This window comes from Lolium rigidum, chromosome 3, assembly GCF_022539505.1.
Source record: "Lolium rigidum isolate FL_2022 chromosome 3, APGP_CSIRO_Lrig_0.1, whole genome shotgun sequence".
Classification (NCBI taxonomy): Eukaryota; Viridiplantae; Streptophyta; class Magnoliopsida; order Poales; family Poaceae; genus Lolium; species Lolium rigidum.
The window spans coordinates 337,838,240-337,854,605 of NC_061510.1; the positions used below are offsets into that span (position 1 = coordinate 337,838,240).

General features: G+C 42.4%; 1 long non-coding RNA gene across 3 annotated transcripts; it reads right to left on the bottom strand.

Moving 5' to 3' along the window:
- Nucleotides 1–11,510: 11,510 nt before the first annotated feature.
- Nucleotides 11,511–14,813, bottom strand: LOC124700125. Of its 3 annotated transcripts, XR_007001643.1 has the most exons (8): nt 14,696–14,813; nt 13,625–13,985; nt 13,468–13,516; nt 13,060–13,366; nt 12,913–12,974; nt 12,323–12,822; nt 11,846–12,050; nt 11,511–11,751 (listed from the first exon to the last, which is right to left on the bottom strand). It is a non-coding gene; the product is annotated as an uncharacterized LOC124700125 (long non-coding RNA). The 3 variants fall into 3 exon arrangements; XR_007001644.1 differs by having other exon boundaries at nt 11,846–12,006; nt 13,468–13,985; XR_007001642.1 differs by having other exon boundaries at nt 13,468–13,985.
- Between the last annotated feature and the right edge of the window lie 1,553 nt (nt 14,814–16,366).

Here is a 16,366-nt window from a genome sequence, read left to right on the forward strand (position 1 = left end):
ACTGTGTAAGAACACTGACTTTGGCAGGATTTCCAAGCATCGATTACTTACTTTCATAAAAATGCAAATATCTGATAAATTTTCCAAATTCTGAGGCCGTGAGTGAATAAGGAAGTTGGTTGTGAAGAGAGAAATGGCAAGGTATATCAATTAAACAGATGTCTTAATTAAGCAGGTATGAGTAGCCAAGGGCTCATGGCACTACTCTGAACTATGTGCTCCCTCATAATAAGTGTCGGAGGTTTAGTCCAAATTTGAGATAATTTGAACTAAAACCCCGACACTTATTATGGATCGTAGAGAGTACAATACAGTATTTTTGAAGTTGCTTACAGTAAGATTTCTACGAGCTACACGCGAAATTTGGCCCCTCAATTAATAGTAGCATCTTGCAGTTTAGAAGCAGTTTTAGAATCAGATGCTAACGAGCCGACCCGGATCATGTTCAGTTTCCATTCAAAATGGCCCCGTTTCAGTTTTGAACCAGTTAAAGAGCGAAATCGTACGGCAATTTTGTAGTAGAGCACATAAGCCTGTAAACGTGCAACGGAAATCTGGAATATGTTGGATACCTGCAGCTGGTGTGGCTAGCCAGGACGAGTGGGGGTAGACATCGACTGTCGCCCGCGAAGACAGGCCTGGGAACCCGGCGCCGCCGTTGGTGCCGGCGAACCCGATCGCGGTCCTGACTGGCGCGAACTCCCCGACCGCCGGCAGCGGCGGTGGCTGGGAGCGGAAGAACGGCGACGTCATCGGCGGGGCGGGGGCGGGGGCCGTTGCGGCGTCCCAGGCGCCGGCCGGCGCGTCGCGCTGCGGGCGCGGGCTCCAGCGGAAGGGGCCGAACCCGGCGCTCCGGTTGGAGACGGCTTCGTGGTCGTGCGGCGGCGGCGGCGGCGGCGGCGCGAAGCTGGAGTGGGATGGTGGGGGCGTGAAGCCGGAGTGGGGCGGCGGCGGGTTGGGGGCGAGGTGGAGGCGGCGGATCCAGACGGAGGCGAGCGGGTCGGGGTTGCCGTGCGGGCGCGGGTACGGCGTGACGTACTCCTGCTGCTGGTGGTGGTGGTGGTGGTGGGAGGGAGGTGCGGAGGCGCGGCTGCCGACGGAGCTCCGGAGCGAGAAGTGGTCCGACGACATGGCGGCGAAAGAGACGGGGCGGGAAGAAGGATAAGCACAGAGCGGGGTAAGTGCGGTAGCTTTCTTGCTTCCGTTGGAGGGCGACCGGGACGAGGAGAAGAGAGGAGGGGGGTCGTCGGGGTGGTGAAAGCGCGCGTCGGAGTCGGGGGAGAGCGACGACGACGAAGACCGTCGTCAGCACTCAGCACTGGCTGGACTCGCCGCGCGTGCGCCGCCACACGATTGATAACCGCTCAATAATGGCATCACCTTTTAATTTTATCCCCGCTAGCAGTCAGAGGCAGCTCATGGTGGTGTTCTCATGAATTGCCACTCTTGTCCCTTCGGGGACATCTGATTAATTGCCACTCAGCCACTCTTTGCAAGTTGTAGTACTGTCGCAACTCGCAAGGGGCTGTTTCGAAACTTCTTCGCAGCCATACAGTTGCCTACTTGTACTACTTGCACAAGTCATGCTATCGGCATGGGGGGACGGTTTTGGTAAACTTGGAAATAATCATCATCTCTAGGTTATATGAGAAAACAATAGACCGTGTGGGCTATCTACGACTCCCTCCCTCCGGTAGAATTAAATCGATGCGAGCTGGGCAGAGCCACGTCAATTAAACCAGACCAGAGGGAGCAGTTATAACTAATAGTGAGCGACTAATTCTCAACTTAATTCTCAATTAGACGACATCATCTAATTGTGGTTGCAACACCATAATTGTTGTCAGCATGAACAACATGAAGAAATTCAACCACCAAAATACCGGCGTGGATTGTCTGACTTGCTAAAGCCATGTCATGGCTACAGTAGCCTAACTTGGGCTCTCCCAGCCGATAGATGGGAAATAAATGGGCTTGATCTATTCACCGTGCAAAAGACTGTAAGAATGGTGTAATAGTAACATTTGCACCTGTAGCACTGCTATTCTGTAGCAGCTCATCTAAGCCTTTGATGTTTAATCTAATGGCTAAAAAGTGAGCCAAGTTAGAGAACTGTAGCCTCTCTGACCTTGCTCTTGCAAGTCAGAGAATCCAGAGCGCCAAAATACCGGCGAAAACCTGTTGGGAACAAACCTCATTCGGTTGTCACACATATATGATAGAGATGCTTCTTGACGTAATAAAGCATCCTTTATCGAAAAATATATGATAGAGATAGGCAACCGGGATAAACATAATCAGCCGGATACCAGGTCGACGACCTTGAGTCGAAAGAAGGGGTACGCAATGGTGTCACAAATGATACGCTTGGAGCCACCCAACAGATATCAATATTATCCAACCCATGGTCCGCGAAGGACTACCCACAACAAAAGCTCACAGGCTTGTTGGCAACAACAGACTAGACGCCATCGAAACGGGATTGAAGACATGGATCTAAGAGATGTTGCATGGATGACAAGCGAGAATTCCCTCGCCTCCGCCCCACCACACCAGAGCAAGAAGCAAAGGGGGTCGACTGATTGGATGTGGCGGGTGGAGGCTAGTATTAAAGGATAAAGAGTAGCTAATTACTCAAAACTTGAATTCAAGTAGTTTTTTTTTGAGAGATGCATATCATTACGTTCATGTTCTTTTAGAAAGGAATGAAGATCTCAACATTTGCATCGAGGCTTGTGCTTCCATTGACCTCTAAATTTCAAAATAGTGTAAACCATCAAAGGGATATCGTCGTATTGTTTAATCTCAGCCATTCTACCCCTAATTCCGAACAACTATCGTTTAATCTAACATTAGTAGGAAAAGCCTCATCAGTGGCGCACCAAAAATGAATTCTGTGGCGCATGGGAGGTGCGCCACAGAAACGTCGCCACAAAAATAAGGTTTCTGTGGCGCACCTTCCCCTGCGCCACACAATTAAGGTTTCTGTGGCGCACGTGTTCATAGGTGCGCCACAGAAAAGCGTGCGCCACAGAATTGGTTTTCAGTGCGCCACAGAATTTGCTTGTATTATACACGATTTTGTGCTGCCTGCTATACACATGCGGTTTATAGACAACAATATACGGATATACAGGTTATATACAGCAACATTCAGATATAATATAAATATCATGTACATTGCACAGATGTAACATAGATATCATCATCACATTACTTAGAGCCCGATCGAGATACATATATAGTGGCAATTAAGTGTCAAATGTTTTGCATACAACTCTTAATTCATACAAAATTCACAATTTCGAGATACAAAGTAGTCTTCATCCGGTTCCTCCTTTGCTCCCTCATCTATACCCACCGAGGCTCGCTTGCATCGGGGTCCTTCATCCAGTTCCTACTATGATGAAAATGGAAGAAAGTGAGACCAACAAGTCCGATGCACAAGAGAAATGGAATAAATGCCTCATACATTGTTGGTCAACACAAATATTAACATTCAGGGACGGTGTAAGTGAGACCAAGTCCGATGCACAAGAGATTGATATTTGTGCTATCTTACCAGGCTCACTTACGCCGCCCCGAGTGTACGGTGACCAAACATTTTAATCATCGGCATTTTGAAAATCTCAAAGCAAATGGAATGACAAAATGGAATAAGTGCCTCATACATTGTTGGTCAACACAAATACTATGGTCAGAAACCATAATTGCAGTATACACCGCAGTATACTTTGCAGAAGGGTCCCCTTTCCCCGGTCGCCGTTCCGTGAACGGGTGCTTGACGACACAACGACGCCGATCTGCCTCTCCGGCGCAGAACCACGGCAGTCCCTCGCCGTCCAGTGAAGGAGTCCTTGATGCAAAGACCGTGCCGGCCTGCCCAAGCATTATGTCGGGCCGTGTTGCCGCGCTCGAGCCGTGTGTCCAGCGCCTGCACTGTTCGCCTTCTTGCCGGTGAACCAATAGATCGATCGTTGGAATAAGGAAACCGATGACGGCCGGTCGCAAGATTAAATTGCGATCGGCCGTCATCGGCTTCCTTATTCCAACGATTAGTCTATTCGTTCACCGGGCAAAAAGGCGAAGAGTGCAGGGCGCCTGAGACACGGCCTGAAGCACGGCAACAGGGGTCGGCCTGATGCTAGGGAGGCTGATGATACGTCTCCGACGTATCGATAATTTCTTATGTTTCATGCCACATTATTGATGATATCTACATGTTTTATGCATACTTTATGTCATATTTATGCATTTTCCGGCACTAACCTATTAACGAGATGCCGAAGAGCCAGTTGTTGTTTTCTGCTGTTTTTGGTTTCAGAAATCCTAGTAAGGAAATATTCTCGGAATTGGACGAACGCCCAGGGGCCTATTTTACCACGAAGCTTCCAGAAGACCGAAAGGGAAACGAATTGAGGCGACGAGGCGGCGACATGCCAGGGCGGCGCGGCCCACCTCCTGGCCGCGCGGCCCTGTTGTGTGGGCCCCTTGCGTCGCCTCTTGACCTGCCCTTCCGCCTACATATAGTCTTCGTCGCGAAACCCCCGATGCACGAGAGCCACGATACGGAAAACCTTCCGGAGACGCCGCCGCCGCCAATCCCATCTCGGGGGATTCGAGGAGATCGCCTCCGGCACCCTGCCGGAGAGGGGAATCATCTCCCGGAGGACTCTTCACCGCCATGGTCGCCTCCGGAGTGATGAGTGAGTAGTTCACCCCTGGACTATGGGTCCATAGCAGTAGCTAGATGGTCGTCTTCTCCTTATGTGCTTCATTGTCGGATCTTGTGAGCTGCCTAACATGATCAAGATCATCTATCCGTAATGCTATATGTTGTGTTTGTCGGGATCCGATGGATAGAGAATATTATGTTATGTTGATTATCAATCTATTACCTATGTGTTGTTTATGATCTTGCATGCTCTCCGTTATTAGTAGAGGCTCGGCCAAGTTTTTACTCTTAACTCCAAGAGGGAGTATTTATGCTCGATAGTGGGTTCATGCCTCCATTAAATCCGGGACGGTGACGAGAAAGTTCTAAGGTTGTGGATGTCTTGTTGCCACTAGGGATAAAACATTGATGCTATGTCCGAGGATGTAGTTATTGATTACATTACGCACCATACTTAATGCAATTGTCCGTTGTTTGCAACTTAATACTGGAAGGGGTTCGGATGATAACCTGAAGGTGGACTTTTTAGGCATAGATGCATGCTGGATAGCGGTCTATGTACTTTGTCGTAATGCCCAACTAAATCTCACAATATTCATCATATCATGTATATGCATGGTCATGCCCTCTCTATTTGTCAATTGCCCGACTGTAATTTGTTCACCCAACATGCTATTTATCTTATGGGAGAGACACCTCTAGTGAACTGTGGACCCCGGTCCATTCTTTTACATTGAATACAATCTACCGCAATACTTGTTCTACTCGTTTTCTGCAAACAATCATCATCCACACTATACATCTAATCCTTTGTTACAGCAAGCCGGTGAGATTGACAACCTCACTGTTTCGTTGGGGCAAAGTACTTTGGTTGTGTTGTGCAGGTTCCACGTTAGCGCCGGAATCCCTGGTGTTGCGCCGCACTACATCCCGCCGCCATCAACCTTCGACGTGCTTCTTGGCTCCTACTGGTTCGATAAACCTTGGTTTCTTGCGAGGGAAAACTTGCCGCTGTACGCATCACACCTTCCTCTTGGGGTTCCCAACGGAGGCGTGATGTACGCGTATCAAGCTCTTTTTCTGGCGCCGTTGCCGGGGAGATCAAGACACGCTGCAAGGGGAGTCTCCACAATCCAATCTCTTTACTTTGTTTTTGTCTTGCTTTATTTTATTTACTACTTTGTTTGCTGCATTATATCAAAACATAAAAAAATTAGTTGCTAGCTTTACTTTATTTACTGTCTTGCACTCTATATCAAAAACACACAAAAAATTAGTTACTTGCATTTTACTTTCGTTACCATGTCTAGTTCTGCACCTGTTACTTCTTCACCTGAGGAATTAGTCTTCACTTTTAAACAAGGGGATGAGGAGAGTTTTAAAGATGCTTGGTCTAGAATTTTTACTTCTTATCGTAAAGCTGAACCTCAAATGACTCTAAGTTTGCTCCTTAGTAATTTTTATTTTGGTCTTATGATTCGCTATAGATATGCCTTGGATGCTGTAGTGGGAGGAGATTTCCTTCATTGCAATGGGGATCAAGCTTTTAATGGCATAAAGAAGTTGGTTGCATCACATGATTCAGCTAATAACTTTGATTCAGCCCTTATTAGCATTTATAATAGATTAAACACTCTTGAGACAAGTGCATCTCGCTTGAATGAAAATTATAGATATGTTCGTAACCGTCTTGATCAAGTTTTAGTGAACTCTGAACCTTCATTATGGAATCCTACTATTAAAATTGTTATCGGTGACCAAACTCTTCATGTCAATTGTGATATTATGTCTGAATTTTGCTTAATGCCTAAGAGTATTCATGAATCTTTAAAACTTTGGGGACTCGTTCAAGGGGGAGAAGGAATAACTCTTATTGATAACTCTGTTATAATTCCTAAAGGAATAGCTGCGGGTGTGCATACAACCGTTCTTGGGAGAACAATATCCATTGATTATCTTGTTATTGAATGTGCAGGAACAGGACAAATCACACTCGGAAGATCCCTACTGAAACTATTGGGAGCAGTCATAGATATGGGAGAAGGCACCCTAAAATTCACCTCTACACCGGGGGGTAGACATATATTCCCTAAATCAAAGAGTAAGAAAAAGAACAAGAAAGGTAAGGGTAAAGCCCAAGGTAATGTTGATGCTCCATCTCTTGATAATACTTGATACACACTTTCTGCGCCTAGCTGAAAGGCGTTAAAGAAAAGCGCTTATGGGAGACAACCCATGTTTTTACTACAGTACTTTTATTTTATATTTGAGTCTTGGAAGTTGTTTACTACTGTAGCAACCTCTCCTTATCTTAGTTTTGTGCATTGTTGTGCCAAGTAAAGTCGTTGATAGTAAGGTTCATACTAGATTTGGATTACTGCGCAGAAACAGATTTCTTTGCTGTCACGAATTTCGACCTGCCTCTCTGTAGGTAGCTCAGAAAAATATGTAAATTTACGTGCATGATCCTCAGATATGTACGCAACTTTTATTCAATTTGGACATTTTCATTTGAGCAAGTCTGGTGCCACTTTAAAATTCGTCTTTACGAACTGTTCTGTTTTGACAGATTCTGCCTTTTATTTCGCATTGCCTCTTTTGCTATGTTGGATGAATTTCTTTGATCCATTAATGTCCAGTAGCTTTGTGCAATGTCCAGAAGTGTTAAGAATGATTATGTCACCTCTGAACATGTGAATTTTTATTATGCACTAACCCTCTAATGAGTTGTTTCGAGTTTGGTGTGGAGGAAGTTTTCAAGGATCAAGAGAGGGAGATGATACAATATGATCAAGGAGAGTGAAAGCTCTAAGCTTGGGGATGCCCCAGTGGTTCACCCCTGCATATTTTAAGAAGACTCAAGCGTCTAAGCTTGGGGATGCCCAAGGCATCCCCTTCTTCATCGACAACATTATCAGGTTCCTCCCCTGAAACTATATTTTTATTCCATCACATCTTATGTGCTTTGCTTGGAGCGTCGGTTTGTTTTTGTTTTTGTTTTTGTTTGAATAAAATGGATCCTAGCATTCATTGTGTGGGAGAGAGACACGCTCCGCTGTTGCATATGGACAAATATGTCCTTAGGCTTTACTCATAGTATTCATGGCGAAGGTTGAATCTTCTTCGTTAAATTGTTATATGGTTGGAATCGGGAAATGCTACATGTAGTAATTCTAAAATGTCTTGAATAATTTGATACTTGGCAATTGTTGTGCTCATGTTTAAGCTCTTGCATCATATACTTTGCACCTATTAATGAAGAAATACATAGAGCTTGCTAAAATTTGGTTTGCATAATTGGTTTCTCTAAAGTCTAGATAATTTCTAGTATTGAGTTTTGAACAACAAGGAAGACGGTGTAGAGTCTTATAATGTTTACAATATGTCTTTTATGTGAGTTTTGCTGCACCGGTTCATCCTTGTGTTTGTTTCAAATAACCTTGCTAGCATAAACCTTGTATCGAGAGGGAATACTTCTCATGCATCCAAAATCCTTGAGCCAACCACTATGCCATTTGTGTCCACTATACCTACCTACTACATGGTATTTCTCCGCCATTACAAAGTAAATTGCTTGAGTGCTACCTTTAAAATTTCCATCATTCGCCTTTGCAATATATAGCTCATGGGACAAATAGCTTAAAAACTATTGTGGTATTGAATATGTACTTATGCACTTTATCTCTTATTAAGTTGCTTGTTGTGCGATAACCATGTTCCCGGGGACGCCATCAACTACTCTTTGTTGAATATCATGTGAGTTGCTATGCATGTCCGTCTTGTCCGAAGTAAGGGAGATTTACCACTCATTTAATGGTTAGAGCATGCATATTGTTAGAGAAGAACATTGGGCCGCTAACTAAAGCCATGAATCATGGTGGAAGTTTCAGTTTTGGACATATATCCTCAATCTCATATGAGAACATTAATTGTTGCTACATGCTTATGCATTAAAGAGGAGTCCATTATCTGTTGTCTATGTTGTCTCGGTATGGATGTCTAAGTTGAGAATAATCAAAAGCGAGAAATCCAAATGCGAGTTTTCTCCTTAGACCTTTGTACAGGCGGCATAGAGGTACCCCTTTGTGACACTTGGTTAAAACATGTGTATTGCGATGATAATCCCGGTAATCCAAACTAATTAGGACAAGGTGCGGGCACTATTAGTATACTATGCATGAGGCTTGCAACTTGTAAGATATAATTTACATGATACATATGCTTTATTACTACCGTTGACAAAATTGTTTCATGTTTTCAAAACCAAAGCTCTAGCATAAATATAGCAATCGATGCTTTCCTCTTTGAAGGACCATTCTTTTACTTTTACTAGTACAAATGCCCGTGCGTTGCCACGGGGATCAAAGTATCTTTACTTGTCACAATATACAAAAGTAATGCTCGTGAAGATATCCGAGCTAATGTAGAAGAGCTGCCACCAGCAAGGCAAGCTAGCAATCCGGTAGACCACCCGCTGGTTTCCCTGATCTCTTTAGTTCATATCATCTCATGTTGAGCTCATATCATCTCATGTTAACGTTGTCTTGGGATTGTTCGTTGTCCAAAACCAAGTTCTTCGCTGTTCAAAACAAAGTTCTTCGCCTGGCTGCTCGTCTTATTGCAGGTGCATACCTACTTGTATAAAAATTTAATATCACATGTTTTGAATCACATATAACTGGCAAAATAATACACCCTCCGTTCCTATATATAAGCCATATTGTTTTTTGAGAAAAAATCCAGAATATAAGGTTTATTGCATTGCCCTATTTATATGGACAATATTTTTAGAGATCTGATTATGTTTACTTATCTTATGCAAAGTCCTCTATTAGCTCACGGCAATTACCTAGGGTTAATCCTAGCCAAACATGGTGTAATTTTTCCTAAATATGCATTCCTTAATTTCCGTGCCAAAAATTATATGGCTTATATTTAGGATCGGAGGGAGTATGCAATTGAATTAGAAAAAGGAACCATTGCTGAAATATCCAGAAGTCAGTTAAACATTCCAATGACAATGCTTCAAATAACGCAATATCCTATCAAACGAAAGAAAATGTGGAAAATTAGATTCTTCAGAAAAATAAATATCTCCTGAACTTTATACAATTGTATTTTTAGATATTACAATGGATTATAAGTTTACCTGATAATCTCAATTCTCAAACTACAAAAATTATACATAGTAAATAGTTGATGTACATCATCGAAGACGCATGGCTGACTAATTATCATCATAGTTCAGCTTCTCGTGAAAATTGTAGCTAATGAAGCTCATCAAAATGAGAAGCTCCAAATCTTAAACTTGATACATGAATAGTAGGCATCAATAAATTGTATTCTTGTTGTGATTGAGCCGCAGGAGGAAGGACATCCACAATGGTTGCCACGGAAAAACAAAACATAAATAGAGGTGCAGTGATTTCATTTTACTGCGTGATATAAGTACGATGTTTGTAGTATTCAACCCAACATTATACTTTGATATTTTATCCTTTCTCCTAACCACTCTTAAGTCTTAACCCCTCTGATGACCATGTATGTTCTTTATCTCTTATTGCACATACACATCCCTCTCTTCTATCGTGTGCAATTTAGGAAATTCTAACCATGTTAGCCATTTTTATTTAAGATAGTTAGCAACACCTTTATGTAACCACGTTAATAATAAGAATAGTTTTGTTGTTAAACCAACTGTGAATGCAACAATCTTTAAAAATAACACAAAATGCAAAAGTCAATTGCAAAATTAAAGTGCCTCTCTTTCCTATACACTATGTTCTTTTCTATACACTTTGTGCATTTTTTTATTAGTATTATATAAAACTATATTGACAATTGACAATTTTCTGCAATGCATATAATAGCTTATTATAAACTGTTTATATCCTCTCATAAGTTGCCACTACATGCCTCTCAAAAAAAAAGGCTTGCCACACAACTCTACATAAGATGCTTATAATTTTTTAAAGATAAAAAGTTGTATGTAAATGGTTATGAAAATTTTAGCATGAAAACTAAGCCACATAAGATGTACGCATAAGATAAGTCTTCCATTCAACATTTCACATTGAAATGTGTCTCCTGGAAATGTGAAAATAGCAATATGAATCACTAATAAATCATATCTAAATATTTTAGTTTAAATTGCCATACTAACTGGACAACACACGTTGTTCCTAGTCAGATTTTACAAGGACATGAATGCTCCAAATATGTCCATACTCATAGGAAGCTGCAGAGTAGAGACAGTTGGCGGCGACGATGGCAGAGCCTAACCCTAGGAAGCGGTGGCGCTGGTTCCATGGTTCGTGAGGGAGGCGATGTAGTGTGTGCGATGGATTTGTTGGGCTTGGCCCATTCGGCCGCGACGAAGTGCGACGACGAAGAGGATTGCAGTGGCAGAATAAGGAACATGTTCCTCCTTTTTAAGTAGTAGTGTAGATAAGGGGTTTACTTTTTAGTAAGCATGGTTGCTGAATTTGGCATTCAGTGAATGCAAATAACACAATAGGAAATAAGCAGTTTATTTTCAAGTAAACATGGTTGCTGAATTTGACATTCAGCGAGTCCTAATAACAAGTAGATTTTATAACATGATAAAATCAGTCCACATGACAAAATGGTCGTATGGTCAAACTGAATAAGCAACAAGAAGTTTTTTTTTAACAAGGGAACAACGCAAGTTTAGCATAGATAGAAGAACCAGTAGGCTCACAATGCATCCTTTTTAAAATGAATATATTGAAGAACCAGTAGAAAATGCTTATCTATCTCAAATAAAAATGGAAATGCCAATGCGTATCTACTTCAAAAATAAAAAATCCTTAGCTATTAATCTCCTTAATTTGTAGATTGAAGTCAAGAAGTTCACTAAAATATAAAGATATAAAACTTGATTCCCTTCATAGCAGCATTTTACAATAGCTATAGAAGATGCATACACAAACATCGAACATTTTACTACCGTGGCTGCTGAAGAAAATCAATCATGACCAAATTGTAATAATACGAGAAGATGTGACAGATGCCCGGAGCTCCCCCTACTCGAGCCAACCACCATCGTCACCGACCTGAACAACGAGAGAGTAAAGTGTCCAGCCGTTGCCATAAGTTATCTATTAAGCAGGACAATCCAAAAATCCTGCAAGTTTAAACTGTACGTACCAATGGCTTCTAGAGCTGCATTTGTAATGTCCACACCCAAATCAGGGCAGCTTTCAGCTACGGCTAGCAACCCCACATGTGCAACTCTACCCTGTTCATCCTCAATACCTCCTTGGTCATCATCTCCTCTCTATACTCTGAGTATGTGATATCTTGCGGATCTGTGCAACAACTTCTAATCTCAATCTCCTATAACATCTCTCTCCTATTTATTTTCACAGTGAGAAAATATCAGCAAGAAGCATTTGAGTTAGTATATTCACTATCTGATCTCCAAACATGCCCGAAAGAAATCGAAGAGAAATGATCTACTTTTGGACAGAAATAAGTACTTATTCACAATTGATACTAATAATTTTTTTAGGTGTATCAAACCTCTTTAAAAAATAAAGAACTGTTAACTAATGTTTGCCCTATATTTTTCAAAAGATCATAAAACCTTTTCTAGTGCAAGCAAACAATGAAAAACCTACTCACACTGGTAAGGGCTCAAAAATGCCCGCAGGATCGGACTCATCATCAGTGTTTGTGTGAACTTGGTCTGCACTCCATCGAATAAGTATATGAGTTAAATATCAGATCTGAAATGTACTAATTTGACATAGTGAGGTGACAAAGAATACATGTTGGGTTAGTTTTGCGTGTTTGTATTTGTATGACAGGTGTGCAACGTGAGGTGGTCAAGGGAGAATCCTTTTCCTGAACTAATTTCTTGTACTCCCTGTTATTGCGGAAGAAAATTTCCTTGTCTCCATCTGTCATTGATGAGTATCGTTTCCTTTCACGTTGTCGTTTCTGCTCAAAAGAATCACGATGTCGTTTCTTATTGGAATATGCACTTTTTTCAGCGAATCTCTTTTGCCCATGTCCTCCTGAAGATGTGGAAGGAATGCAAGCCAAATTACTGTGTAGCCAATCACCATCATCTTCATCAAGCATTTTTGACTTGCTGCATCGCGTGGAAGTTTTCCCGCTCCCTGAAGTAGAAAATGTTCACACGCAGGTTGCCATGTTAGCTTACGAAAATTGTTAGAAAGTTAATTACTGAGCATGGTTGAGGTTCTTACCAGTTATGAAATACATATCACATGAAACAGTTTAATTGTGCACATACTTTTCGGGCTTGCATCTGCACATAGAGATGAAATACATATCACATGAAACAATTACGTCATGTACCTTTTAAAAAATTGGCTCAAAAGAGGTTTATGTACCATTTTCAAGCGACACGGTTATGTTGCTCAATGGGGTACACTGTATCGGAGACACTTTTGCATGATTAACAGTGTTCGAGTTGCAGCATTCTTTCGCTGGCGAGCTAAACTCTGCATGTGTATGTACTCTGCCTTTTTCTTGTCAGACAATGTAGCATACCAACTCTTGCCACTTTGCTGCTGTTGACCTTGATCTGTGTTTGATAGGACAGTACCCGAGCCAGACTCATCAGATCGCAAGGTACATGTTGCCAGTTGATCGAGAGAAACATTACTGCAGCCCACAGTAGCTTTCCGCCTTTAACACCTGAAAAGGTCAAACATTGGTACAAGAATTTGAAGATAAATGTAAAGTGAAGAGCATGATATAACAGGTTATATTACCAACTAAATGGTTTAGTGACCTACCTGCATAAAACCGTGATGGTTCTGATTGAGGGAATTGAGATGCATAAGTCTGTTGAACAAGTGGAGCCATATCTATAAAAATCATTGCAGATGCAAATTCACCAAAAAAAATCATTGCAGATGAAAATTCTATATATGCAAGTAAAGAACACATGACCTGGTGTTTTGGATTTCAGTTGGGTGACTCCGGATTGTCCAGGAGCTGGCGTTTGACATGTTATCGTCATTCGGAGCATCCCTCGAAGCCGCTTGTTTTTTAAGTTCTTGTGCTTGACGCTGCCGTTTTGAAATATCACCTTTATTTTTTGCATAATATTCTCGATTCCTCTGCCTTTTGGCCTCTTTAATATCTGCATTTATGGCACGATTTACTATACGACCACAAAATAATAAGCGAGTGCATAGCAAGGTCTGTTGTTAATCACCTAGGTTTTGCCCATTCGTTATGTCCTGAAATGGAGTGCGGTTTGAGGATGACATGGGTATTTTTGTTGCCTTTGTTTGTTAAAAATAAATCCCTGCAATTGTAATAACAGTAATAACAAATGTTATGAAAGATCATAAATTGCGGAATACATCCTCCCTGTACTCCATTGATCTTATATATGGCACAAATCAACTGATGTAAAAGCAATTTAAGAGTGCATCGTTTGGTTGATGAAGGATATTTTAGCCAAGCACAAACAGATGAAAAGAAAAATTACAAAAAAAATTAATTGTTGAAGATGATCCATTGACAAAATTTGACTGATTTTGTTTCACACTTGTAAGATTTAAATTATAAAAATATCAAGCATTTGTCGTGTGCTTAATATGAAACTGGTTCTTCTATGATTTCATAATTGAGATGAGCTAGGTTGCCCGGATACGGAGATATATGGATACCGCGATACAACGCTTTTACAAAAACACGGATAAGGAGATACATTCATATAAATATGAATTACTGATTCTTGTACTGACATGATTATTTCTGTCGAGGTGTTCTATAATGCAAACTTCTATACTCCTCTATGGTGTTCTATAATCTGTACTTCTTCATATCCCAGCAGTCTCAGCAGCTATTGCTAAGAACCATATGAACTGTAATTCTGATATATTGCAAACAAATATGCGTACAAACCATAAGGGAGCTACTCTGTTTGCATGTTGTATCCAACGAACAAGATTGTCAGCCAGATGAATCAACTTGGACCAAGAACTGGAGATGGGTGGAGGCGAAACTGACCTGCAGGCCTGATAGGCTTGAGCAGGAAGTCCTCGGCACCCTCCTCCATGCAACGCCTGATCCGGTTGGGCACGTTCGCCAACGACATGATCACCACCGGGATCTCCTTGAGCTCAGACGATTAATATTGACAAAATAATCACAGATTTCGAGTTCAACACTGGTTCTCGTCTACCCAATTGTTGCACTTCCTCAATCGTGACAAATAAGGATAAGGAATTGAAATTAGTGTGTGGTGGATTTACCTTGACGCGCTTGAGGAATAGCCCCAGGCCGAGCAGCTCTGGCGCCCTCGTCGCCGATTCGACGGTGGTACCTGCACAAACGAATACCACACGTCAGCAACCCACATCCACGAACGAATCGCTGCCCAATTCCGCCCAACTTTTTCCATCGATGACAAAAATGAGGCCGACGGCGTACATGATCGAGGCGGCGGTAGCGGGGAGACTCGCGCGACGTCTGCGGCACCGTGGATACTCACGCGACGGCGAAGAGCAGGCTCGCGCGGCGGCCTCGCGTGCTAGCTCATGGCGGCCGTTGACGTGCAGGATCGAGGCGGCGGCGCCGGGGAGACTCAGCGCGACGGCGGCATCGGGAGACTCGCGCGATGCCGGGCGACTGGCAGGGTCGTGAAGCATCCTCGCGTGCTGGCTCGTGGGCGTGCAGGATCGAGGCGTCTGCGTCGGGGAGACTCGCGCGACGGCGGCTGCCAAGCTCGTGCAGCGCGGCGGCTCGAGTCGTGGAATCAACGCACGGGGAGGAGGATGACGAGTTCAGGGGCGAGGGTTTCGGGTGTTGGGCTCACGTATGTAGCTGGGCTTCGGCCCAGTTGAGCCCATGCGGAAAGGAATGGTCGACTACGACGAAGATTTTGACGTATTGAAGTGCAGGCAGAATAAGGAACAAGTTTAGTCTTTTTAAGTAGTAGAGATGTTGAGTCAGTTCACCTATTTCTCTCCACCTCAAGAAGCAAACACTTGTGTGAACTGTGCATTGATTCCTACATACTTGCATATTGCACTTGTTATATTACTTTACATTGACAATATCCATGAGATATACATGTTATAAGTTGAAAGCAACCGCTGAAACTTAATCTTCCTTTATGTTGCTTCAATACCTTTACTTTGATTTATTGCTTTATGAGTTAACTCTTATGCAAAACTTATTGATGCTTGTCTTGAAAGTACTATTCATGAAAAGTCTTTGCTTTATGATTCATTTGTTTACTCATGTCATTACCATTATTTTGATCGCTGCATTCATTACATATGCTTACAATAGTATGATCAAGGTTATGATGGCATGTCACTCCAGAAATTATCTTTGTTATCGTTTACTCGCTCGGGACGAGCAGGAACTAAGCTTGGGGATGCCGATACGTCTCCGACGTATCGATAATTTCTTATGTTCCATGCCACATTATTGATGATATCTACATGTTTTATGCATACTTTATGTCATATTTATGCATTTTCCGGCACTAACCTATTAACGAGATGCCGAAGAGCCGATTCTTTGTTTCTGCTGTTTTTGGTTTCAGAAATCCTAGTAAGGAAATATTCTCGGAATTAGACGAAATCAACGCCCAGGGGCCTATTTTACCACGAAGCTTCCAGAAGACCGAAAGGGAAACGAATTGAGGCGACGAGGCGGCGACACGCCAGG